Source organism: Panthera leo, chromosome E1 (assembly GCF_018350215.1).
Source record: "Panthera leo isolate Ple1 chromosome E1, P.leo_Ple1_pat1.1, whole genome shotgun sequence".
Taxonomy (NCBI): Eukaryota; Metazoa; Chordata; class Mammalia; order Carnivora; family Felidae; genus Panthera; species Panthera leo.
The window spans coordinates 45557357-45584312 of record NC_056692.1 but is presented as its reverse complement, the minus strand read 5'-3'; the positions used below and the strand labels follow the sequence as shown (position 1 = coordinate 45584312).

At 37.4% G+C, this 26956-nt stretch overlaps 1 protein-coding gene across 10 annotated transcripts in view; it reads right to left on the bottom strand.

Moving 5' to 3' along the window:
* TANC2 (tetratricopeptide repeat, ankyrin repeat and coiled-coil containing 2) overlaps positions 1-26956 on the bottom strand; it is a 361357-nt gene that overhangs the window by 314441 nt on the left and 19960 nt on the right. Inside the window, exons 1-2 of one of the 10 annotated variants that reach the window (XM_042916898.1) lie at positions 25039-25376; positions 3218-3280 (exon numbers count right to left, since the gene is read on the bottom strand). The exons of 8 other annotated variants lie outside the window; for them this stretch is intronic. The gene's annotated coding sequence lies outside the window, so the exon portion shown is untranslated. Of the gene's footprint in view, positions 1-3217; positions 3281-25038; positions 25377-26956 lie in introns of those variants that run through there. One more of the 10 variants, XM_042916897.1, reaches the window with a different exon arrangement.

Sequence of the window (26956 nt, the reverse complement as noted above, 5' to 3'; positions counted from 1 at the left end):
GAATCAGAAGCCAGCTCCTGATAAATACTAATCTGCTTTCTATGGATTTACCTATTCCATATTTTTCACATAAATAGGTTTCCAATTATTTTTAAATATCATAATTTAAATTTTTCTTCAAAAAATCATTTCTTCTAATTTTTCAATCTGTAAACCAAAACTTACATGCAATATCCTCCTGCTCTTAATCTTCATTATATATGTAGTTAAATCTCTTGTTCTCTCCTTCCTTCAACTAAGAGTTATCATTTTCTACTATATATCAGGCAATATTCCAGGTATTAGAAATATAAACCTCTATTTTATTTTATTTTACTTTACTTTTTACTTCTTTATTTTATTATATTTTTATTTCATTTATTTTAGTGTATTTTGAGAGTGGGAGGAAGCGGCAGAGAGAGGGAGAGAGAATACCAAGCAGGCTCCATGCTGCCAGTACAGAGCCCGACACAGGTTTCAACCTCACAAACCATGAGATCATGACCTGAGACAAAATCAAGAGTTGGATGCTTAACCATCTAAGCCACCCAGGCACCCTGGAAATATAAAGCTTTAAAACAAAAGCCAGACAAGATTTTTGCTCTCTAATTTAGAAGGGAAAAGAAACAATAAGTAAACAAATGAATACATGACCTAATTTCAAGGAGTGAAAAATGCTGTGAAGACAAATAAAGAAGGGCAACATTTAAAGAGTGAGAGAAGGTGATATCTTACACAAATAAGATCAGGGAAAGTCTGTCTGAGAGGATGACATTTGCAGAGATCTGAATGAAATGAGGAGGTAATCTTTCAGAATGTATATGAAGATCGAGGCCAGAGAAAAAGCAATTACAAAAATACTGAGGCAGGAATGAGCTTGGAATGTTCAAGGAACAACAATGAAGTCCAATGTGGCTGGAGAAGAATAAGAAGGAATGGTAGATGAGGCCATAGAGATAGTTAGGGTTCAGATTTTAAAGGGCACTGTAGATCTGGGTAAAGACTGAATTTTATCCTCAGTATGATGGGACACCACTAGAGAATTTTGATGAAATACTGGTCCATAAAGAATAGATTGCAGGCACTCCAACTCTTAGATTGAGTAGCCCAGGAGATTATGAGGACTACCACCAGGATGACAGAAATGACATGCTATCTGGTTAGAAGCGCTATATTTTAAAGATATAACTTACAGGATTTGCTGATATGGTGATATGAGGTGTGAAGACATGAGATTAATGTTGTTTATAAATATTTTCACCTTTTCCTTGGTCAGAGAGTTACCTAATATTCTTATCAAAAAAAACAGATTTTTGGTGTATTTGTTAAATCTATTTTTAAAAGTTCTACTTCATTGACTTCTACCTTCATGTTTTTAAATTCCTTTCTTTTACTTTTTTATTTTGTTGTTTTTATCCGGTTTCTTAGGTTCAGAGTTTAATTCATTTATATGTTGTGGGCTTTAATTCACTTATACATTATGGGCTTCATTCTAAAACTGTAAAGTTTTCTACAAATAGCACTTGCACACCTCCAACACTCCCCACAGATGTTCACTTCTATATATAATCTATCATTCTGCTGATTATCTTTTAAGCTGGGGCGGAGGTGGCAGGGAGGGATTTTAAGACAGAGTTTTAAAATTTCCCAAGTATTTCAATTTTTTGTTGTTTTAGCTCTTCCTTTTGTAGTCAGGAATGTGTTTCTTAGATTTCTGCTTTGCAAAATTTGAAATTTTGGGGGGCCTAGTACATGTTTAGTTTTCAAAAATGTTCCACTGCTTTTTAAATGAATGCTCTTTGTTCACGGGCAGGATATGATAAAAAGGTATTCAGGCATAAGAAGAGAACTATACTAGATGGCTTTTATGAACACAGCACTGTACCACAATGATCAAAAGGACACACTTGCTGTCCTACTACTTCCTAGATATGTTATATTGGGCAAGTTACTTAAACTCTCTATATCTTACAGATGGCTGTGAAATTAAATAATTCATGTAAAAACTTAGCACAGTGCCTGGCTTATGAAAAAGCCCATTATATATTATTTTTTATAGTAAAAGCCCATTAAATATTGGTCACTATTATTTTAGGAGGCTTCAAAGTCAAAAATTGTATAACTATTTTATTAAGATTTAACAAAAATAAAGACATTTATGTAAATTAGAGAGTCAAACATACTGCTATCTCAGCTTGTCTAACTCCTACTCATCCTTCAAATTTTAGCTCAGATATCTCCCAGAAGACTCCCAGGACTACCCCAGCCAAGTTCTGGTTACCTATCCCTCCTTTGTCCTCCTCATATAATAAACACTTACATTCTATCATAATTGCTTTTTTAACTGTTCCCTCTACTAGCCTATGAATGCAAAAATTCAATTTTTTATCTCTGCACATTCTGTGTCCAACACATAAAAGGTGCTCAATAAATATTTGCAGAATGAAGACATAAACTAACACAGTAATAACTAGATTACAAAGAAAATGAATTGCAATGACATCTTGCCCTAGTCCATCCCCTCCCAGGGCAATTAGCAAATCACACACACAAACACACACACACACACACACACACACACACACACACACACACACCCCACATCACACCAGGACCCTGATCCATACAAACCCAGGATATAGAGATTATCAATGCATAATAATTCACCAGAGTTCTGCTCTAAGAGGCAATTGATATTAGCAACATAAAGATTGGTTTACCTTATAAATATATCATTCTGAAACTGAACTATTTGCAAGAATTGAACGACCCGTACCCCCGTCTTGACAAAAACACCCCTTTTTAGTGAAACAAACAGACATGGTTTCAGAGAAACACATTACTGGGCTGACAGCCATAATGAACACAGTGAAAAATTCCTCTAAGCCTTATCTTCTGGAAGTGAGAAACACTCAGAGGACTCCCTGGTAACAGTAACCTAGTTTCTGTTACCCTGCTAATATACAATGTTCTGATAAATCATATCCATCACAAGAACTTCTCCCATTTGTTGGAAAAGAGGATCAAGAAATAATCTTTGAACCCCAAATTGGAAATACTCAGAATCCACAATGCGTTAGACTCAACCCCACAGCATTCTTTCAAATATCTCCTATCTTCCCCAAGACTGGTGAGATAGCAAGTGAAAGTTTCAGTTAAGAAAAGCTATGATGAATAAGCCACAACAATTTTTCAGTTGGTCTATTTGCTGTACCTGGTTCACTCAACAAATACTCACAATATCTGAATGGAGTGGGACTCATAAGATTCCCCGTGGAATGCCCAGGATTTCTGAAAGAAGCTTAGGGTTAAGAAAGTAGAAGTTACTACACTTCAGCAGTATGCTGGCCCTCCAAGCCTGACCAGTACCGATGAACTATTTGCTAACAACTGTGAAACTATAATTTTATAAAAAGAAATACAGTAAAACCTTGGTTTGTGAGCATAATTTGTTCCAGAAACACATTTGTAATCCAAAGCACTTGTATATCAAGGCAAATTTCCCTATAAGAAATAATGGAAACTCAGATGATTCATTCCACAGCCCAAAAATATTTACGTAAAAATGATTGCAATGCTGTAATATAATACAAAATAATAAATAAAATACAAAATATAAAGAAAATAAATTAACCTGCACTTACCTTTGACAACCTTTGTAGCTAGTGTGAGGGAGACAAGAAAGAGGAGGGTTATTATGTAGGATTACTTTCACTATCACAAAGGAAATCACTGCTATCTACTGGCTCAATGGAATCTTTTTCTTTTTGTGCAACTTTAACAAGAAACCTATCCAACAACACTTGCTTTTGCCTCTTTTTGAAGATTTTGCAGAAATGCGACACTGCATTGACTATCACACATAATCCCACAGCCAGAGAGAGAATCATTGCCTCAGCTGTGATCATGGGAATTCAGCATCACATCACATACTACTCATATTGCAAGACATCACTTATTTCTCAAGTTAAAAATTATTAGAAATATTTGCTCATCTTGTGGAACACTCGCAGAACAAGTTACTCATAATCCAAGGTTTTACTGTATATACTTAGTCTTCGACTTGTTCTAGGCACACTGCTTCTAAAACCCTTATACTTTGCTAAGAGAGTGGTAAGGTGATTTTTTGTGTTAACAAGATGACTTTTGGAAAGCCTCTGGGTAATGTAATAATGAGGGTTGGTTGCCAAGAGAACCAAACATGTGATTGGATAGAGTTGGAACTTTTAGTCTCACCCCACAGACTTTGGAGGAAGCAGAGAAGGGCTGGAGTTTGAATCAATCACCAATGCCCAAAGATTTAACTGATTGTGTGTATGTAACGAAGTCTCCATAAAAACCCAGAAGGATGGGGTTCACAGAGCTTCCATCAGGTTGGTGAACACATGGAGATTTGGGGAGTGGGGTGCACATAGACAAAATGGAAGCTCCGTGCCCCTTCCTGCATACCTTGCCCTATGCATGTCTTCCACCTGGATGCTCCTCAGTTACAGCCTTTTACAAAAAACTGATAATCTCATTAGTAAAAAGTTTCTCTGAATTTTGCGAGCCACTCTAGCACATCAACTGAACACAAGGAAGAGGTCACGGGACCTTCCAATCTATAGCCAGTAGGGTCACAAGCCTGACACCCAGACTTGCAATAGGCATCTGAAGTGGGCTGTGGGAGGGAGGGGGCAATCTTATAGCACTGAGCCCTTAACCTGTGGGATCTGACCCTATCTCTGCAAAGGGTCAGAATTAAGATAACTGTTCAGTGGTTCTGAAAAAAACATATCAGACTGACCAACTACAATTTCAGATAATAACATACATGTTACTAAATGGGGTGCAGTATCTGACCAAGCTCCTGATATATGCTCTGTCTGCTAATTTTATACAATCAGAAGCTTTGAGGACCCAGGGGACCACCACCTATACATCTTAGCCAGCACCTTCCAAAGGGTGATGATAAACAGTTTTGATTTCAGCAATTTACCAAAATAAAAAGGGCTGATTAAAGAAGCAGCTATGAGGGAGAGGGAGGAAATTTGGCACAACAGCATGGAGACCTTCAGTTTGTCTCATCCCTGAAACACAGCTAGATCAGCACCAAACCATTTTGCACATCTAGGAAATTGATCTGAGAATTAACACAACAATCTGCATAACTTGAGCCATAGAACCCGGCAGGTACCCGGTGCAGAGAGGTGAAATGGGGCAGAGAAAAGCCGCAGAGGGTAGAGAGCTGTTTTTGCAGAGAGAGAAGAGAGAAAAGGGGGAGAGTGTGATACATCGGGAGAGTACAGGAAAACACTCTCCCAAAAGTAGCTAGAGAGAAAGAGAGAACGAGTGAAAACACTCACAGGGGACCAAACAAACAAGAAATCTGTTCCCCAAAACCAGTGACAGGAAGACAGGAGAGGGTTTCAATACCACCAGGATTCTATAAACAGTGGAGCACAGAGTCTGAAGTTCTAGATAGTGCTCTGGGGAGGAAGTAGGGCAAATCCCCAGGGGCAGATAGAGGGGTCTAAGGGGTCCTTGTGCCACAAGGGGAGAAGCAGTTTCCCTGCCTGGAAAGTAGAGGCCACATGACCTCCCCACTGACAAAGGTCCCAGCAGACTCCAGAGAACAGCCACGTTTGCTGCTACTGGGACAAAGATACCAGACTGAGGTGAAACCCGGCACTGGCTGTGTGTTGCGGTTTGCCATAATGTCTGAACCTCTGCTGCTGCACTGATCTCACGAACAGTGTGGGGTTCTAAAACACAATCTCATCTGAGATAAAACTCTTGAGGGAGGCGCCACCTGGCAGGCAGACAGCTTGGACATGAACAGGGTAGCGGCGGGGAGTGGACAGAAGCCAGAGACAAAGGAGGGGTGCTTGATCAAGGAGTGAGAGCAGGAAGTTCCTGTGCCAGAGACTAGGGAGCTGGGTGAAGTCATTTCCACCTCTCCTGTGCATGGGCATGCATACCACACTGATCCACCCCAGTAAGCTAAACAGCACCACCTAGTGAAGAACGGAGCCATTACACCAAGTCCCACCTAAATGCACCCTCCAAGCACATCTCCTAGAAGACCAGCACAAGTCACTTCACCTATTTAGTGTCCAGACTATAGAAGACTTCATATTTTCAGTTCTAAGAAAAACTGGATGTAACTTCATTCAGGTTTAATTCTGTCTGCTCGTTCATTTATTAGTTTTTTTTTATTCCGTTTTCATTTAAATTGGTTTTTTTTTTCTTTTTTTTTTTCCTTGGATACCAAAAGAGAAAAATTTATTTTTATATTCTTTTTTTGAATTTTTTCAATTTGTAATTATTTTTTTTACTTTTTAAAATTTTTTATTCTATTTAATTTTCTTTATTTCATTTTATTCTATTTTATTCTATAAGTTTTTTTAATTTTTTAATTTTTTAATTTTTTACCTTTTTTCTTTTCTTTCCCTTTTTTCTCTATTCTATCAAGCTTCTTTCAACAAGCAGACCAAAACACACCTAGCATCTAGCTTCCTTTGAGTTTTTTGTTTTGTTTTAAATTTTTTAATTTAAATTTTTTATTTTTAATTTAATTTTTTAATTTAAATTTTTTATATTTATTTTTTTTTCTTCTTCCAAAATGATAAAACAAAGGAATTCACCCCAGAAGAAAGAACAGGAAGAAATGACAGCCAAGGGCTTAATCAACACAGATATAAGCAAGATGTCTTAACTAAAATTTAGAACCACGATAATAAGAACACCAGCTGCGGTCGCAAAAAAGCATGGAATCCCTTTCTGTGGAGATAAAAGAAGTAAAATCTAGTTAGGACAATATTAAAAATTCTATTAACAGAGATGAAATCTCAAATTGATGCCATGTTGACAAGGACGGATGAAGCAGAGCAGCGAATCAGCGATAAAGAAGAAAAAATTATGGAGAATAATGAAGCAGAAAAAAGGAGAAATAAAGGCAAAAGAGCACAATACAAAACTTAGAGAACTCAGTGACTTATTAAAAAGGAATAATATCCAAATCATAGGAGTCCCAGAAGATGGAAGAGAGAGAAAAGGGGGCAGAAGGTTTATGTGAGCAAATTATAGCAGAAAACTTTCCTAATATGAGGAAGGGGACAGACATCAAAATCCAAGCAGCACAGAGAACTCCCATTAGATCCAACAAAAACCGACCATCATCAAGGCATATCACCGTCAAATTCACAAAATACAAAGACAAGAAAAGAATTATGAAAGCAGCAAAAGAAAAAAAGTCCTTAATGTATATGGGAAGACAGATCAGGTCTGCAGCATAACTATCCACAGGAACTTGGCAGGCCATAAAGGAGTGGCAGGATATATGCAACGTGCTGAACTGAAAAATATGCAGCCAAAAATTCTTTACCCAGCAAGTCTGTTATTCAAAATAAAAGGAGAGATAAAGAGTTTCCCAAACAAAAACTAACAGTTCGTGATGACTAAACCAACACCACAAGAAATTTTAAGGGAAACTCTCTGAAGGGAGAAAAGATGAAACTAAACAAAAAAGACCAAAAGCAACAAAGACTAGAAAGGACCAGAGACCACCACCAGAAACTCCAACTCTACAGGCAACATAGTGGCAATAAATTCATATTTCACAGTGCTCACTCTAAATGTCAATGGACTAAACACTCCAATCAAAAGACAGAGGGTAACAGAATGGATAAGAAAACAAGATCCATCTATATGTTGTTTACAAGAGACCCATTTTAGATGTAGACACCTGCAGATTGAAAATAAGGGGATGGAGAATCACCTAGCATGCTAATGGTTGCCAAAAGAAAGCTGGAATAGCCATACTTATATCAGACAAGCTAGATTTTGAAATAAAGACTGTAACAAGATATGAAGATGTGTATTATATCATAATTAAGGGGTCTATCCACCAAGAAGACCACAATTGTAAACATTTATGTCCCCAACGTGAGAGTACCCAAATATATAAATCAATTAATCATAAACATAAAGAAACTCATTGACAATAATACCCTAATAGTAGGGGACTTCAACATCCCACTTACAACGATGGACAGATCATCTAAGCAGAAAATCAACAAGGAAACATGGCTTTAAATGACACGCTGGGCTGGACGGACTTAACAGATACATTCAGAACATTTCACCCTAAAGCAGCAGAATATGCATTCTTCCCAAGTGCACATGGAACATTCTCCAGAATAGATCACATACTGGGACACAAATCAGCCCTCAACATGTACAAAAAGATCAAGATCATACTGTGCATATTTTGAGATCACAACACTGTGAAACTCGAAATTAACCACAAGAAAAAATGTGGAAAGACAATGAATACTTGGAGATTAAAGAACATCTTACTAAAGAATTAATGGGTTAACCAAGAAGTTAAAAAGGAAATTAAAAAATACATGGAAGCCAATGAAAATGATAACATGACAGTCCACTCTTGGGATGCAGCAAAGGTGGTCATACGAGGAAATTATATAGCAATCCAGACCTTCCTAAAGAAAGAAGAAATGTCTTAAATATACACTCTAACCTTACATCCTAAAGACCTGGAAAAAGAGGGGACCTGGGTGGCTCAGTCAGTTGTGCGTCTGGCTTCAGCTCAGGTCATGATCTCAAAGTCCGTGAGTTCGAGCTCCACGTCAGGCTCTGTGCTGACAGCTCAGAGCCTGAAGCCTGCTTCGGATTCTGTGTCTCCCTCTCTCTCTGCCCCTTCCCCGCTCACACGCTGTCTCTCTTTCAAAATAAAATAAAAACATTAAAGAAAAATTTTTGAAGACCTGGAAAAAGAACAGCAAATAAAACCCGAAACCAGAAGAAAGGAAATAGTAAAAATTAGAGCAGAAATCAAGGATATCGATTTCAAAAAAACAACAACAAAACAGTAGAACAGATCAATGAAACCAGGAGCTGATTCTTTAAAAGAATTAACAAAATTGATAAACGCTAGCCAGTTTGATCAAAAAGAAAAAGGAAAGGATCCAAATAAATAAAACCACAAATGAAAGAGACCACAACCAACACTGCAGAAATACAAACAATAATAAGAGAAAATTATGAGCAATCATATGCCAACAAACTGGACAATCATTTAAGAAATGGTCAAATTCCTAGAAACATATTAACTACCAAAACTAAAACAGGAAAAAATAGAAAATTTGAACAGACCCATAACCAGTAAAGAAACTGAATCAGTAATCAAAAATCTCCCAACAAACAAGAGTCCAGGGCTGGGTAGTTTTCCAGGGGAATTCTATCAAACATTTAAAGAAGAGTTAACACCTATTCTTTTGAAACTGTTCCAAAAAAAAAAAAGAATGGAATGGAAACTTGCAAACTCATTCTATGAGGCCAGCATTACCTTGATTCCAAAACCAGACAGAGACCCCCCCCAAAAAGGAGAACTACAGACCAATTTCCCTGATGAACAAGGATGCAAAAATTTTCAATAAGATACCAGCAAACTGGATCCAACAATACATGAAAAGAATTATTCACCACAATCAACAATTATTCCTGGGATGCAGGCCTGGTTCAATATCTGCAAATCAATCAATGTGGCACATCACATTAATAAAAGAAAGGATAAGAACCACCTCTAAATAGATGCAGAGAAAGCATTTGACAAAACACAGCATCCTTTCTTGATAAAAAACTCCCACGAAAGTAGGGATATAAGGATCATACCTCAAGATCATAAAAGCCATATACAAAAGACCCACCACTAATATCATCTTCAATGGGGAAAAACTGAGAGCTCTCCCCTTACAGTCAGGAACATGACAAGGATGTCCACTCTCACCATTGTTATTCAACATAGTGTTGGAAGTCCTAGCCTTAGCAATCAGACAACACAAAGAAATAAAAGGCATCCAAATCAGCAAGGAGGAAGTCAAACTTTCACTCTTCACAGATGGCATAATACTCTACTTGGAAAACCCAAAAGAGGAATGCTTTTGCACTGCTGGCAGGAATGTAAACTGGTGCAGCCACTCTGGAAAAGCGTATGGAGGTTCCCTCCAAAATTAAAAATAGAACTACCCTACAACCCAGCAATTGCACTACTAGGTATTTATCCAAAGGATACAGGAGTGGTTTCAAAGGGGCACATGCACCTCAATGTTTATAGCAGTGCTACCGACAGCAGCCAAAGTATGGAAAGAGTCCAAATGTCCATCGAATGATGAATGAGTAAAGAAATGTGGTATATATATGTATAAAATGGAATATTACTCGGCAATCTAAAAGAATGAATCTTGCCCTTTGCAACAACGTGGATGGAACTAGAGTATATTATGCTAAGCAAAATAAGTCAGTGAGAGAACGATAAATATCATAGGACTTCACTCATATGTGGACTTTAAGATACAAAACAAATCAACATAAGGGAAGGCAAGCAAAAATAATATAAAAACAGAGGGAGACAGACCATAAGAGACTCTTAAATACAGAGAACAAACTGAGGGTTGCTGGCAAGGTGTTGGGTGGGGGGATGGGCTAAATGGGCAAGGGGCATTAAGGAAGACACTTGTTGGGATGAGCACTGGGTGTTACGTGTAAGTGATGACTCACTAAATTCTATTCCTGAAATCATTATTATACTATATGTTAACTAACTTGGATTTAAATTAAAAAAAAAAAAAAGCAACACCAGCTATGAGGCAGGAGTAATAGTGTAAAAAGAGAATAGAGTTACAGAAATCCCAGGAATTTTTCACATTTTCAAAAGACTGTTCTGTCACAAGTCAATTATTTAAGGGACCGTATTAAGTTTGTTTTAAAAACAGGCATGACAATCAAGTCTTAGAGTCTGTACAAACATCCCAACATCTAGTAAAGACATAACTATCTGGAAGGACTTACAAAAAATAGGAGAAACAATTTTTTTTTAATGAGAGAGAAAGAGAGAGAGAGAGAGAGAGAGAGAGAGAGAGAGAGAGAGAGGATGCAAATGAGTGAGAGTGGGGGTGGGGGGGAAGCAGAGCTCACCCAAAGAGAGGCTCATGTTCATCCAAAGCAGGCCTTGAACTCATCCGATGTAGGCCCTGAGCTCATCCAAAGCAGGGCTCACCTGATGTGGGGCACAAGCTCACCAGATTCGGGACTTGAACTCATGAACCATGAGTTCAAGACCTGCACCCAAGTCAGAAGCTTAACCAACTGAGCCACCCAGGGGCCCAGGAGAAGCAATTATTTAAGGTATTCTCTGAAGTTAAGTCTTTCTATCAAGGAAACAAACTCAATCCTCACTGGGTTAAGCAAAATAGAGAACTTTCTGTTTATTTTAGAGAATAATCAGGGGTAAGGTTGACCTCTGCTGCAACCAAAGCTTGAGGATATCACAAGAATCCAACTCTTGATTGCTTCACCCACACTGGACCTATTCTCGGCCTCCACACTGTGGTCCGCAACAACTTCAAACTCCCATCATCAGCACACCCAGTCCAGCAGAAGAGAGCAAGGTCTTTGTTCTAAGATTCACTCCAATCAGATGGTTTAGGTAATGTGTGTAGTACTGAAGAAACCAATGTGACACACTGATTGGCTAAGGCCTATGTCCTCCCCCTCTAGCCCCACTTAGGCCAGGTGAATGGAGTACTGAGAATGGCATCTCACACTAAAATCAAAGCTTCTAAACCAACGGGAAAGCAGAATGTAAGTTAAGGAGACAAGAATGTCTCTCATGGTGCTATATTGCCTAAAGGAGAAAATTAAAACCATCACTTGGATGAGTGTCAGCTCTACCGTAACTCAGTTAAAGAAGCTATGAGGCAGACCCAAAAATTCTCAAACAAGGAACAGACCCAGAGAGGACTGTGCTCAAAGGCCTTGCACCACCTTTAGAGAAAAGATCTTTGAAAGACTAAGCAAATATTACAGACAGACTGTATGGCTGTCACTAAGCCCTTGCCAAGGTGAGTAGAGAGAACCTGCCAGGCCTTAGCATCTTATATCAGCAAGAAAATAGCAGGGGCACCTGTGTGTACTGGAAAGGCAGGTACCCAATCTATAGCCTAGTTTTGGAGAGAGATGGGGAAGGCCTGCAAGCAGCAATTTTAAACAATGCTGGAAAAATCAGTGTCCCTGTAATGACTTTTTACCACCTCAATAAGCCTTTGCACAATAACCCTTTATATACCCACCTCAGATGACTGAGGGGGCAATAATGTATCAAGATGATTTGGAGAAAATAAACATATGGCATTCCCTATTCAGAAACTATCAAGAGAAAGACTAATAAACTGTTAATAAGTATGAATTTTATCACTGAGGTAAATGATTATCCAAAAATGTAAGGAGTTTGTATAGAGATACTTTCATAAATATAGATTGATAAAAACCTCATACATGTCCTTAACAGCATTAAATAGAATATCACAGAGCAACAAGAGTGATCTTTAAACTATGATCACAGTACTCATTATTGTTAGTGCATAATCAACAGCTTCTAGCCCTAAACCACTGAGGCAAAATCTAGGAGGAGTGGAGGTCATCAGAGTTCTGTATGTGTATCTGAAGCAGTCTTGATTTACATACCCTTAAAACTTGAGCCACTGCTCCCAAATGAGAGTGGAATATTGGTATAAAGTGGGAAGATTTGTAGCATCCTATAGCAGTAAAGGAGAGAAAGTGAACACTTCTCATAGGGAAGACTAAAGGTAATGATGTTCTCTATTCCAGGAATGTCAGAAATTATCACTAACTAATGGGATATTGTATAAGGGACTACAGTACTCCAGTAAATGGGTTTTGCAAACAGCTGTATACTATCTCAGAAGTAGAATCTAATGATTCAGAGGGATACTTGCCAGCTTATATGGTACAACCAAACCAGGGCCAGAACCTGGCAGGGAAAAGAAGGGAGAGTAACCATCCCTGCCTGCTAACTGACACTAATAAGCAAAGATGGGCCAGTAGTGCTCCAAGTGGGAGCAGAGAAGAGCCTCATTCACCGACCACGTTTAACAACACATATCACCATCCCACAAGTGACGAGGACAGAATAATCCTAACAAGAAGGAGCGGATACTTAATGCTCCTTAGGCATTAAGGGGTCCTTAGTTACTTCTCAAAGAAAAGGAAGACACCTCCCACTACCACACATGGAAGCAATGAGTTCCCTTTCACATACTCTAATGCAGAAGCCTCAGTTTGTGGATTGTGCCTGCGATATATCTAGGACAAGGGTATGAGAATGGTATCAGTACTGCAGAAGGACAGGAGAAGGGCAGAGAGAACGCAGAGTGTGAAGGGCTGGGAAGAAATCACAGTTCAGTTATAGAATGCAACACTTCCTCTGGACCAGAGAGTCCAACCAAAATTCTGATCTATGAACTGAGGATGCCCAGAAAGGACACTTTCTATGTGGCCTGGCAATGCCACATAGTGTCAGTGGGGCATACACTCTACTGACTAAAGGCAAAAGAAGTATTCCATTTTACAAGGAGTCACAGGATTCAACTAAGGGGAAGAGAGTAACAGGACTGAGTCTTCTCCTCTACTGATGCAAGCCATTTAATGGTCATCGGTCTATTCGGGTTTTCTATTTCTTGAGTCAATTTTTGAAAAATGTTTTTTAAGCCATCTATTCCCTCTAAGTATTAAGACAGGCTTAAAACAGTCCTATGAGCAGGAACCAAAAGAGTTTACTACAGAATGGAAGTAGTAAACTACTCTACTCACCACTCTTTCATATTTTCCATCTCTTTACCTGCACTGCACTCTGGCAATTTCTTCAAACCTATCTGCAAATCACTAATTCTCTCTTTAGCCATTTCTACTTTGTAATTTAGTGAAATATGCAGTGAACCAGAAAGGAACCTTAATGTAAACTACAGGCTTTGGGTAATAATGATGTGTCAATGTAGGTTCAATTTTAACAAATGTGTACAACTGTGGTGTGGGTTGCTGACAGTGGGGAAGGATGCATGTGTGGGGACAGGGAGTACACGAGAACTTTTGTATTTTTTGCTCAATTTTGTTGTGAATCCAAAACTGCTCTTAAAAATAAAGTTTATTAATTGCTTTTTTAAAGTAGGAAAGAAGGACCAGAAAGAGGATCAAATAATAGGGAAATGATCAAATTCTGGACATATACCATGGTATGACATATTCCATGAACCATGGAATACTATGTACAGTTTAAACAATGTGCAGTGCATCTATTTCAAGATTAAAAATTCTCCAAGTTTTATCCTTAAGTGAAAAGAAATCACAGAGTAATATGTAAAGTATGGCCTTATTATAATTTTTAAAACTATGACTTTATAGACATATGTATGTATGCATGTGTGTGTGTGTGTATATATATATATAGATAGATACGTTAGAACTGTCAGAAAATGTACATAAAAATTTACAAAGGTTCCAACAGAAAATAAGTACAGTATTAAAAGGGATATAAAGGTAAAATTTTTATAAATACACTTTCTAACTTAAAAAAATAATAAATGAAATTCAGTGTGGCATGTACTACATTCACCATCTCTGTCTAGTTCCAAAACATTTTAATCACCCCCAAAGTATTTATTTTTGTCAGTAAAAATTTTTAATTATTAAGTCAGTATAAATTTTCTGTGAATCCCACAAAACAAATAAGATCTCTAAGAGTGAAGGATCAGAGAGCACTCTAGAAAAATCTTTGCCTTTCAAGTTGACTGGCTTCTAAGTATCCCCCCAACCTACAATGTCTCAATACATATCCAATGGCACTACACCAAAAACAAATCCAAAATCATGAAAACAAAATTTAAAACTTTAGATCCTTTTTAATATACACATTTTCTAATCAAATATTTTAAAGTTACATTATAGAACTGTTTTGCCACCAGGTTCAGTAAAAGGTCAAATCCACAGAGTATTTACAGAACTACCACTACCACTTCCTGCATCATTTGCCTTCCCTCGGTTTCTCCAAACCATATAATGAACCAGTCCAGCAGGACTGTGAAGTTAAAATTAACCTGCTATTTTAGAGGACTAAGTCCAGGCACTAAGCATTCTTATAAATAACATGAAGAAACAACCAAAACACACATACACATAGTAAAAACTTTATTTTAGTAACACGTTAGCTAAAATTCTTTACAAATTATACTCTTGGGCTTACGAAAGCTTCTCTACTTCTAACACATGTGAAATACAGATGGGCAAGGCTGCCTCAAATCTTTTTCTAGTCTTAATCTACAAATAAAATTTAAAATAAAATGTCTTCTGATCTTCTAGTTATTCAATGTTCATTATGAACAAAGTATAAGGCCTTGAGAAGGTACTGGAGAAAAAATTTTTAAGTTAATAATAGTTCTTGCCTAAAAGGAGCATCCAGTCTGGTAATGAGAGTTAAGGAAAACCGAAGACGAGTACAATTAAAAATAGAAGGTGCTAGTAGCACAAGAGAAATACAAAGAGTGTTGGGAGTTTATAAGAGAGTTTAAATAAACAAACAGTCCTGAAGTGTCTACTAACATGCTCAGAGTCATGCTGGGTACCACGGATACCAACAGTGAACTGCTCTCAAGAAACTTACAGCCTCAGGGCAAGTTTCAGTCGATGGAGCCCATGGCTCTTGATACTGGGGTTATGAGTTCAAGCCCCATGTTTCATGTGGAGATTACTTAAAAATAAAATCTTTAAAAAATATATATATAAAGAAAGGAAACTCACAGCCTAACAGAGAAGTAAGAGACCTTACAGATGGTTTCATATAATGTAAAACTCAGCGACAGAGGTATTCTCAAAATGCTGGGTAGTATAAAAACTACAAATGCTTATCTACTCCACCTTTAGATAGATGAAAATAATCTTAGTGAATTTAAATAAAATTATTATGCTGGCTTGTGGGTTAAAAAATTACTTAAAGAAAAAAAAGTATAAACGGCATCCTCTCATCATATTCCCTATTTCAAAAAATAATCACAAAAATCATTATCTTTATAAGCCTGGTTATTTAGACCTACGGAGAGTGTTTAGGGCAGTTTATGCAAGACACCAAGTATCAAACAAAGATAAACATTCTTAATGTCATAACACTAACAGAACCTAAAACTAAGAACTGGAATCCATCTATACAAATACATCAATTTCTTTTAATCCCCAGTAGGTATTCAGAGATACAACTTTAACTGATATAAAGTAAAATTTTTACTGATATGAGCTCAGATAGAGTCCAAAGTTAAGTATAGGAAAACGTAAAATGTCAAACTGAGGGGGGAGCAAGGGAAGATGAAGATTTAGTAAATGTTGGGTCAAGTGGCGGAGGTTGTCATTAAAGAAAGAAATGGCAGAGGGAGTTGATGGATTCCTACTGTTGCCTACATACAAAAATAAATTCTAGATGTATTAAAAATATAGAAATAAAATATTAAAAACCTAAGCCATAAAAATAGTAGACTTGCAGAATAGAAAAACCCATTGTAAAATTTTGTGCAAAATCACATGATAAAAACCAGAAAGCTTATGGAAAAAATGGGGTTGAGAACACAACACTCAAAACTATGTCAGTAATGAATAAAAAAAGAAAAAACAAACAAAAAAACAAAAAACCACCAGCAGTAAGAACCTAAAACACAGTAGCACAGTAGCACAATTTTACACAAATTAAATGGCTAAGAAAGAAATACTACAATAAATATGGCACTTTACCTTGAAAAAGACCTGAGATTTGTTCGTGGAAGTGTCAGAAGGGTTTTAACTTGGAAGTAGATGTGAAGGAGGGTGGAAAAAGTGTTATCAGATGCCATATATAAAGTTGTAATACCTAATGTGGATGGGTGTAACTCACAACCTACAAGGTAAACTGGGATAGCCGGTACATGTTTGAGGTGTGTGCATTTTGTATATTCCTATGCAACCTGTTTCAGTGGGGTACAGTTTTTTGCATTTACCATGTATTTCTCACAGAGGAAATTGTGCTTAAGCATGAGAAATTCCCATTAAGGTCAAATCATCCCCTGATATATCAATCACATTAAAATAATTCACATTTTCAAAATAAGTGATATAACAGAAGTGAATATATTAGTGCTCATGTCCACCAAAAGACTCAAATCTCAATCCTTAAAGTGTTGACAATGGAAAATAGTTTGCTGTTTTCTAACGAACATTCTTAGAAAGCAATGACTGGATAATCTTAGACATTGCAATAATCTAAAACCAAATGAACACTGTCAATAAACTCACACTTTATGGGCAGTTAGCAGAATAGCTACACTGTCATTAAGAAGATCAAAATAAGTTTAACTACAAGAACACTTTGATAACTATAATGATTATAGTAAGAAATCAACTACTCTTATCAAGATACCTGTCTTGCAAAGCAATTTTTTATGATTCTATCATGATATATGGACCAAAGTCAAATCCATTAATCCTCCAAATATGAACCATCCTCAAATTTTCAAAAATGTTACTTACAATCTTTACTTGGCTTCTATGCTACTCCCCGCTATCTACTTTGGACATTTAAAGATAATGCCAGGACCAACCTCCAATTTCTAAAACTGGCAGACATAGGAAGCAGAAGATATCAGAAGAGAAACCAGGCTTGATAAGAAGATGGCTCAGTAATGGATGTGAGGCAGATTATTTAACTATCCCCAGAATTTTCACCAAATCAGAACCAGCTTTAGAAATCAAGTTTCCCAATATATCTTTTTTTTTTTTTAATGTTTATTTATCTTTGAAGGAAAGAGAGAAAGAGTGTAAGAGGGGGAGGGGCAGAGAGAGAGGAAGACACAGAATCCAAAACGGGCTCCAGGCTCTGAGCTGTCAGCGCAGAGCCTGATGTGGGGCTCGAACTCACAAACTGCAAGATCATGACCTGAAGATGAAGTCGGTCGCTTAACCGACTGAGCTACCCAGGCGCCCCCCAATATCTGTCTTTAATCAACACTCTCATATTTGATTCTCTCTTAACACCAAACAAAACAGTTAATTGTATTAATATAATGTCAAGGATTGGGGCTTGGGGACATTCCCCACAGCCACTTAACTAGTTTTCTGAGTGTGAGCAAACTAATTAGCCTTTCAAAGACTCCATTTCCTCATCTGCAAATTGAGGCTAATAATATGAAAGTGACTTGGGGCGCCTGGGTGGCTCATCAGTTAAACATTCCACTTCAGGGGCACCTGGGTGGCTCGGCCGGTTAAGTGTCCGACTTCGGCTCAGGTCATGATCTCACGGCCTGTGAGTTCGAGCCCCACGTCAGGCTCTGTGCTGACCGCTCAGAGCCTAGAGCCTGTTTCAGATTCTGTGTCTCCCTCTCTCTCTGCCCCTCCCCTGTTCATGCTCTCTCTCTGTCTCAAAAATAAACGTTAAAAAAAAAAAAAAGATTAAAAAAAAAAAACAAAACATTCCACTTCAGCTCAGGTCACGATCTCATGGTTTGTGGGTTCGGGCCCCACGTCAGGCTCTGTGCTGACAGCTCAGAGCCTGGAGCCTGCTTTTGATTCTGTGTCTCCCACTCTCTCTGCCCCTCCCCCACTCACGCTCTCACTCTCAAAAATGAATAAATGTTTAAAAAAATTAAAAAATAAAAATAAAAATAAATGAAAGTGACTTTCCATTCATATGTTGTGAAAATTAAGGCAACTAAAGCACTTCAGCACAGTCTGGCACCTACTATGCAATTGTTAAACATTAAAGTGTGAACTGAAAATCAGTATTCATTGGAGACACAAACCATCATCCATTTTTCCCGTGTCTTCTGATCATCACTTTCTTAAACTCCTTAGTTCTTGATTTATAACATGTCTCTTATACTGGCTGCCTACTTCTTTTTTTAAATGCTACTTTCCTAGAAGTAGACTTTTGCAGAAGTAAAATAATTTCTCCTAGCTTCCCTGAAATAAAGTTCAAGGGAAAGTTTACACATAAACCATGGCTTCTTTTTTCCATCTTGAAGGAAAGTAGAATATTACTCTTGCTTCCTTCTGTCTCTAAGTTCAGATTCCGGGCATGCTGAACAACTAGAGTTGGTGGTGATTTGGTCTCTGAAAGAAATGTCAGAGCTGTGCCTGAGTACTGGATTTGTAAATCTGGGATACCTAAATCATACTCAGAATCATTTTATTATTTTTTCCTAATTATGTAGCCCTAATTGTATATCATTTAAATTTTTTTCCTTATCTATTTTCCTTTAAATACCTGTATTTGGGGCTATAACCCAAAACAATTATATACCTTAATACACGATCTCACTATACATAAACTGCATTTAACTTCAAAAATCATTCTTACACATGAACATCATTGCTATTCTCAACATGTAACCAGAGAAAACCTCATTATAGTATGAGCAAAGCTTAAGTGCCAAAGAAAACCTACAAAAAAAGATTTAAAGCAAGAAAGTAGGTCCAGTCTAAGACATCCTGAGAACGAGGTAATCTGATTTCTCATATATATGTCCCATATCTTGCAAGAAAAATTATTACACTAAGTAAAAAAAAAATTACAGGTGAGTCAAAAAGACTGTGTTCAGTGGAGACTTACTTAATTCACTGTAACAAGGGTGGAGGATATCAATCTAACATACTTTTTAATTATGTGACAGGTGACTTCTCTTATTAATATGTTTTAGTCTCCTGCCCCCAGCCTCCCCTAAAAAAAAAAACCCACTTTCTCTCCATTGGATTGTGTGTTTACTCCTCACTATACATCACCACAGTAGTAGATAATAGTTTTTGAGAAGTTTACCATATGCCAAAAACTGTGCTAAGCACTTTCGGTGCATTCATTCACTTCATCCAAAATTACTGACATGAGTCTTTTACAGACAAAAAAACTGAAGCTTCAAGGGGTCAAATAACTTGTCACAAATCACACAGCTGGCAAATAAACAAGTCAGAATGTGAACTCAGGTCTGTCAGGCTCCAAAACCTGTGCTTCAAATCATGTACTATGAGGTAATGTTTTTCCCTAAATTCATCTTTGTATCTCTAGCAAGTTGCTCATTATCGCCCATGTTAACATTCAATAAATATTTTCTGAAAGAGTGGTAAGTTTAGTTTAATTATTCTGGCATTCGAAGTCCCTCACCGGGAGAGATGAGGAAATTCCCATTATTCCTTAATGCAAACCACCACCTCCCCAACCAAACTATGATCAATGGGATTTGAACGAACCCTGGCAGTGGGAGAAGAAGGCAGAGGAAGAGAAGAGAACTTAGGTTCTTCTCTCAGTGTAAATAATAATTTCTACTTGTTTTAATATCTCTACCTATACATATCTTCGACATGTCTGTAAGCTAAACAAATACACTTTAATGAGTAGTTATCAGTAAGGCTACAAAGAAGAATAATGTGGTCCAAACAAGTATATGAAGTACCAGAATTTGCAAATAAGAAATTAAAAAGATATAAAGCAAAATGGGGAACCTTTTGCCAGTATGAGAACAAGTTTATTTTTAATAAAAGCATTTATCAAAATATCAAATTGGTGACACTTTATTATTTGAGATATTAGATTTTTTTTGGTCAGACACGCTAAGAATATTAATATTTAGGCAGGTGGTGATTATAAATCACAGAATACTAATGAATTCAGAAAAGAAACCTGAAATGATCTGCCTTATGACAATTCCCAGGTTATTAAACATTATTATATTTAGTTTAATTTGAAAAGCCAGCTACAGTCCTTGTAAGATGCTGTGATAATCCTCTATCTGAGCAGATCTCAATAAAACTACATACGCCATTCACAGTTTATCTTGATTCTGATACAAGAATCTCATCATTTTTATATATCCAAAAGACCAAGCAGCAGGAAACCTCTTGTATTCGCTGTATTTAAAAAAAAAAAACAAAAAACAATAAACGTGGGTCGCCTGGGTAGCTCAGGCTAAGCGTCCCACTTCAGCTCAGGTCATGATCTCAGTCTGTGAGTTCGAGCCCCGTGTTGGGCTCTGTGCTGACAGCTCAGAGCCTGGAGCCTGCTTCAGATTCTGTGTCTCCCCCTCTCTGCCCTTCCATCACTCATGCTCTGTCTGTCTCTGTCTCCTAATAATAAATAGACGTTAAAAAAATTTTTTTAAACCAATAAACGTTTCTTGGGGTTCGAGCCTGCTTCGTATTCTGTGTCTCGCACTCTCTCTCTGCCCCTCCCCCACTCATGCTCGCTCTCTCTCTCTCTCTCTCTCTCTCTCAAAAATAAATAAACATTAAAAATAAATAAATAAATAAACTAATAAACGTTTCTAAAAGAGCATCACATTCTAAAAAATATCTTAAATACTATTTACACAAAATCGGGGCACCTGGGTGGCTCAGTCAGTTGAGCCTATATCCAGGTTTCTTTGTTTCTGGAAGAAGAAGTTCAATTTTTAAGCCACTGTACTTGAGTTTCTGCTACATGCAGCTGAACACAACCCTAATATAGAATGTAAAAGCACCTAGGAAAAGAATCTAATACCCAGAAGACCAGTAAAGGCAATTATCTCACAAAACTTCTCATTTAACAGAATGTGTTCAATTATTCATCAGTAGTGTTAAATTATTCATCAGTAAAGCAATGAAACAGTGGGATGTCAACTAACACACGTGCACACACACACAACCCAGTTATTAAAAACTGAGGTATCAAAAATTCTATCAGCAGAGAATCAAAGAATGGTTTTAATCAAGAAAGGTGTCCTTGGTGAGGTACAAAGAAGAAAAAATCACAAGTGAAAGTCTTATTATATCTTATAAGTTCATTCACCTAATACTTACAGCATACCCACACCACAATGTGCATGCCCAAATGCTATGGAATGAAGTATATGAATTTGAGACAGTTTAAAAATTAAATGGATTAATAAAAGTCCAAATAAGGGGAGGGGCTCACAACTAAAACTAAGAATTCTATTTCAGATAAAGTGAAATTTCAAATGGACAGTTAATGACAACTAAAGATTAAGAAAAAGTTTAGTCACTTTTTAAAATAACAGCCAGAACTCTTACCTTAAAATAATGAAATAAGTTACCAAACGATACCTGAAAAATAATACTACCAACATAAAATTCTGGATCAGAATGTAGTAGAGTATAGAATGTGATATGAAACAAAATAGTCAGAATAGATAAGTAATACAATAATCAGAGAAAGGGGCAAAGAAAAGGTGAAGACAGAGCAAGACAGAATCAGAAGATTAAACTGGAGATAAAAAAGAGAGGTGAAGTTTTAAGGACAACTTATATTTACAACTTAAAACCCCACTCACCCACACCCAGTCAGATCCCTATCTACCAGATAAGCTAACTTATTTATTATCACTTTTTAAAATGTTTATTCATTTGGAGGGGGGTGGTGGAGGCAGAGAGATAGGGAGACGCAGAATCTGAAACAGGCTCCAGGCTCCAAGCTGTCAATACAGATCCCAATGCAGGGCCTGAACCCTCGAACTGTGAGATCATGACCTGAGCCGAAATCAGACACTTAACTAAGACACTCAGGTATCCCTATTATCACTTTTAAATCTCTTTCTCTACAAAATCCCAGTCTTCCTCCTTAATATTAGCCTTTCCTTCTCCTTGTGAGTCTTACAAGATCTATTAAAATCCTATTTTTCCTACCAATTTTTTTATAATCTTGACATGCATTCATAACATTTCAAACAATTTCTCTGAATATACTTTTACAGTAAATGAAATTTCAGTTTTCCTTTCTGATTATGAGGCATGCTGAAGTTTGAGAACCAATGCTCTAAACTGAGAAAAATATTTAAGCCTTAAGATTTAAAGAGATCTGAGTTCCAGATATGACTAACTCATTCAACTCATTCAACAATTACTGGTTATTTATTATGTGGCAAACGCTATTCTACACAGATACAGCAAGGAACCAGTCAGCAATCCTTGCTTTTAGCAAGCTTAGAGTCTATATAAGTATTTATATAAATAAATAAGTAAAGATAGTATGTCAGAAAAACCCTGTGAGGGGGCAAAAAAAGGCAGGGAAAGTGGACAGGAATATTGGGGGCTGAGAGAAATCAAGATTGGAGGGTTGTAATAATTGTAAACTGGATAAACACAAACCTGAAAGTGATGATGAAATAAACTATGCAGATGCCTGGGGAAAGAAAATTTTGGCAGAATAGTAAAAGCAAAGGTCATAAGCCAGAAGCATGCTCAGGTTATTCAAGGAACAGCAAGAAGGCCTCGGTAGCTAACACCCAGTGGATCAGGGGCAAGAGACAAGGGTTAGAGAAGTAGGTGAGTTCAGAGAATTGAATGGAGCCACAATGTGTAGAGCCTTACTGGCTCTTGTAAGAACTTTACCTTTTATTCTTAGTGAGATGAAAATTCACAGGACAGATATTAAGAAGAGTAAAAAACATGATCTGGCAAATTTTTAAAAGATCACTCCAGCTGCTATTTTGAAGAGAAACTATAGAAGCAAACCAATAAGGTGGCTACAGCAATTTAGGTAAGTGAAATCAGTAGCTCAGACCTGGGTAGAAACGGTCAGTAGCAGTCAGATTCTAGGTAGGTTTTGAAGGTAGCCAATAGATCTCCTGACAGATTGAATATGGGGAGTGAACAAGAAATCAAGGATGATTCCAACATTCCAAACAAGTACAAGGATGGAGTTTCTACAACAAGATGGAAAAAACTGCAGGTACAATAGTTAGGGGGAAGAGGGAAAGGATAGTGAGTAGTTTAATTTGGGGGAAAATGTGCTTGAAATGTCTATTTGATGTCCAAGTAAAAATGTCAAGTAAGCAGCTAGATATATGACTTTGGAATTTGGGAAATAAATCTGGATTGGATACATACACCTGGGAGTTACCAGCATACTGACAGTAAACAGAGACCTAAGACTGAGTGAGATCATCAAGGGAGTGAATACAGACTGAGATCACATGAAATCTTCATCTAGATATGACTATTGTATTTAGGAACACAGAGGTCACTGAGGTCCTTGATAAGAGCAGTTTCACTGGAGTAGAAAGGGTAAGTATCTGTTTAGGAGTTCAAAAAGGGATATACTCCAACAATATAAAAATACTTACACAAAAGATTATTTATCACAGTATTTTTTGTTTTATTTTATTTTTTATCACAGCAACATACTGGAAACTAGGTAAATATCCAAATATAGGAGATCAAATAAATCATGGCCCATATACACAATGAAGTACTATATACAACTGTAAAAAAAAAAAAAAAGGAAATAACATCTCTGTAACATAAAATTATTTTCAAGGTATATTGTTAAGTAAAAAACAGCAAAACGCAAAAGAGTAGTATACTATGCTACCTTTTCTGTAAGAAAGAGGAAATAAAAATATGCATGTATATGCAAATTTTTTAAAAGAATAAACACAGGAAGGATAAGCCAAAAACATTTGACAATCAGGCAATAAAACAGAGAGAAATCTCCTGCATTTCAGAAAGCTGGGGACTCAGTTTCTGAGAGATCTCTGAAAACTTGCCAATATTTAGATACTAAGCTCTCCAGACAAGAGAATCCTGACACCACCTTCAATATATTTGAAGCCAATGGTGAAATGAAATTAACTAAGCAACAATAAAGCCCAGTTACGGGTCAAAGATAAATCAGATTGACCAAGCATCCTACTCTAGTTAGTTGCTAGACACAAGCAGCAGCATGCCCCTCTATGGAGGTGAATATTATTTACCTAGGTCTCTACTATTCTTTTATACAAAATGCCTAGCATACAATAAAAAGTAAGAGATTGCAAAGAAAATGTGACCTGCACTAATAACTTTTTGATTCTCAGCTCCAAATTCATCCTTTTTTTGCCTGTTCTGTGAAAGTGAAACTGAGATCTTTAAATATTTTTTCCTTTGACAGCTCGCACAATATTAAGCTTTATAAGAAGTCACTGGACAGACTCTGCAGGAAGGAAGAGTTTTGTTTCTGTGTTCCAGTGTGCTTGCTCAGCAGACTACTACTGTATGCATGATTTCTCCAGCACCTAGCTCCTGTAGCAAAGCTTCTCCAGCATCAAGTCACTACAGCATGTGCAGCTTCTCTAATGTCCTGTCCCTGGGCTGCATGGCAGCCATGAGTACCCAGCAACCAACACTTTCACCAAACACTCTCCCTATGGTGGTTTTATAGTAGAGTACCTTTGGTGAGACACCTCCCCTTGTATAGTTTTCCTTTGCAAGGCACAGATTTCCAGCAATTCTGGAAGTCAGATTTCCACAAAGTTCTTTCAGTGTGACATCACAGCAATTTCTCTGCCATTCAAGTGAGTCATGGCCGTGCCCTTTCCAACAAAGGCTGGATGTCAGCTCAGCGCTGGAGGGAGCACTCTTCCCTGGACACTCCATCTCACTTAGTCTAGGAGTAGTGGCTCCTCCATATATCTGCTATTCCTAATTTGTCTTTACTTCTTACTAGCCAATTCCTCGTTATCCATTTCTCTATAGTTAATAACTCTTCATATTAAATACTCACTATTCAAATTACTATGTAGTTTCTCTCTTCTGACTAGATTCAGACTGATACAGAAGCCAGACCAAAAAACACTTAATGTATGATTCCCTGTATATGAAGTGGAAGAATAGACAAAACTAATCTATGGCAGCAGAAGTTTAAAAAAAAAAAAAAAAAAAAAGGATCTTCTTAATTAGGGGAAGGGAGAGGACTGGATATAAAGAGACATGAGTAAACTTTCTTAGATGATAAAAATGTTCTATATCTTGTTTGGGGTAATAGTTACATAGATATATATAACTGCTAAAATTCATTATAACATTAACATCGTTGCATCTAATTCTTTGTAAATCATACCTCAAATAAAAGGAAGAAAATAAGGAATTCAAGGCTCCAAGGAGAAATGTCTGACTCTACTGCTGGGATAGGAAAGCAAAATTTGAGGCTGGAATATCTTGGTGCTCCAAAAAGTAAAGAAGTGTTCAAAATAATGATCAGTGCATGTAACAAGAAACCAGCCTGAAGCTGCTCCCACTGCGTAAACCAGGAACAATTTGAGCACCAAATAAATGACAGAAATAGGTCATAACCCACTAAAAAAAGTAGGAACCCATGAGTTCATATTGTTAATTAAAGAATGGAAGATGAAGGCTTGGCTGGCTCTTCCATAGCAGAATATTGTGAAATAATAGAAAATACATATATTGGTCTCTGTCCCCAGAGCTCCTAAAACCGTTCTAATGTCCTAAGTGATACACACACTGGGAGCAACTCTTGTTCTAATATTTGTCTTTGACCGATCCCTGACACAGGGCTCCTAAAACCCTTATAAATTCCTAAATGATGACAGTACTAGGGGTACATCTTCTGTTCCAATGAGGTGACTCTAGGTGGGCTCCTGGATGGCTCTAAGTGGGGGCTGGTCACCAGAAAGACAAACCAGGCTTGGAAGCTTGGAATTTTCATCCTTACTCCACACCCTCCAAAGAAGGGGGGGGGGGGGAATGTCTAGAAACAAAGTTAGTAATTGACTATGCCTACATGAGGAAGCCTCCATAAAGTACCAATAGTGTGGGGTCCAAGGAACTTCCAGACTGGTGAACACATCCACACAAGGAGGGTGACACCTAAACTCCACCAGGTCAAAAGCTCCTGCACTTGGGACCTTCCCATACCTCACCCTATGTACCTCTTCATCTAGCTGTCTGTACTCTTTATCATGACCTTTAATAAACTGGTAAATGTGTCTCCCTGAGTTCTATGCACCACTCTAGCAAATTATGTGAACCCGAGGAGGGAGATCATGGGAACCTCTAATTTACAGCCAGTTGGTCACAAACACAGGTGATAACCTGAGCCTGAGACTGGCATCTTAAGTTGGGGTAAGGGAGAGCACTCTTGTGAAACAGAGCCCTTACCTGTGAGATCTGACACTATGTTAGGGCAGCACAGTGTGAGAATTGAATTAAATTGTAGGACACTCAGCTGGTGTCAGAGATTTGTTTATTTTTGTAAGGAGAAACCCCCACACATTTGGTGACTAGAAGTGTCAGAAATAAAATATTTTGTGTAAATAGTTAAAGTAGACACACAAGAGAAAAACAA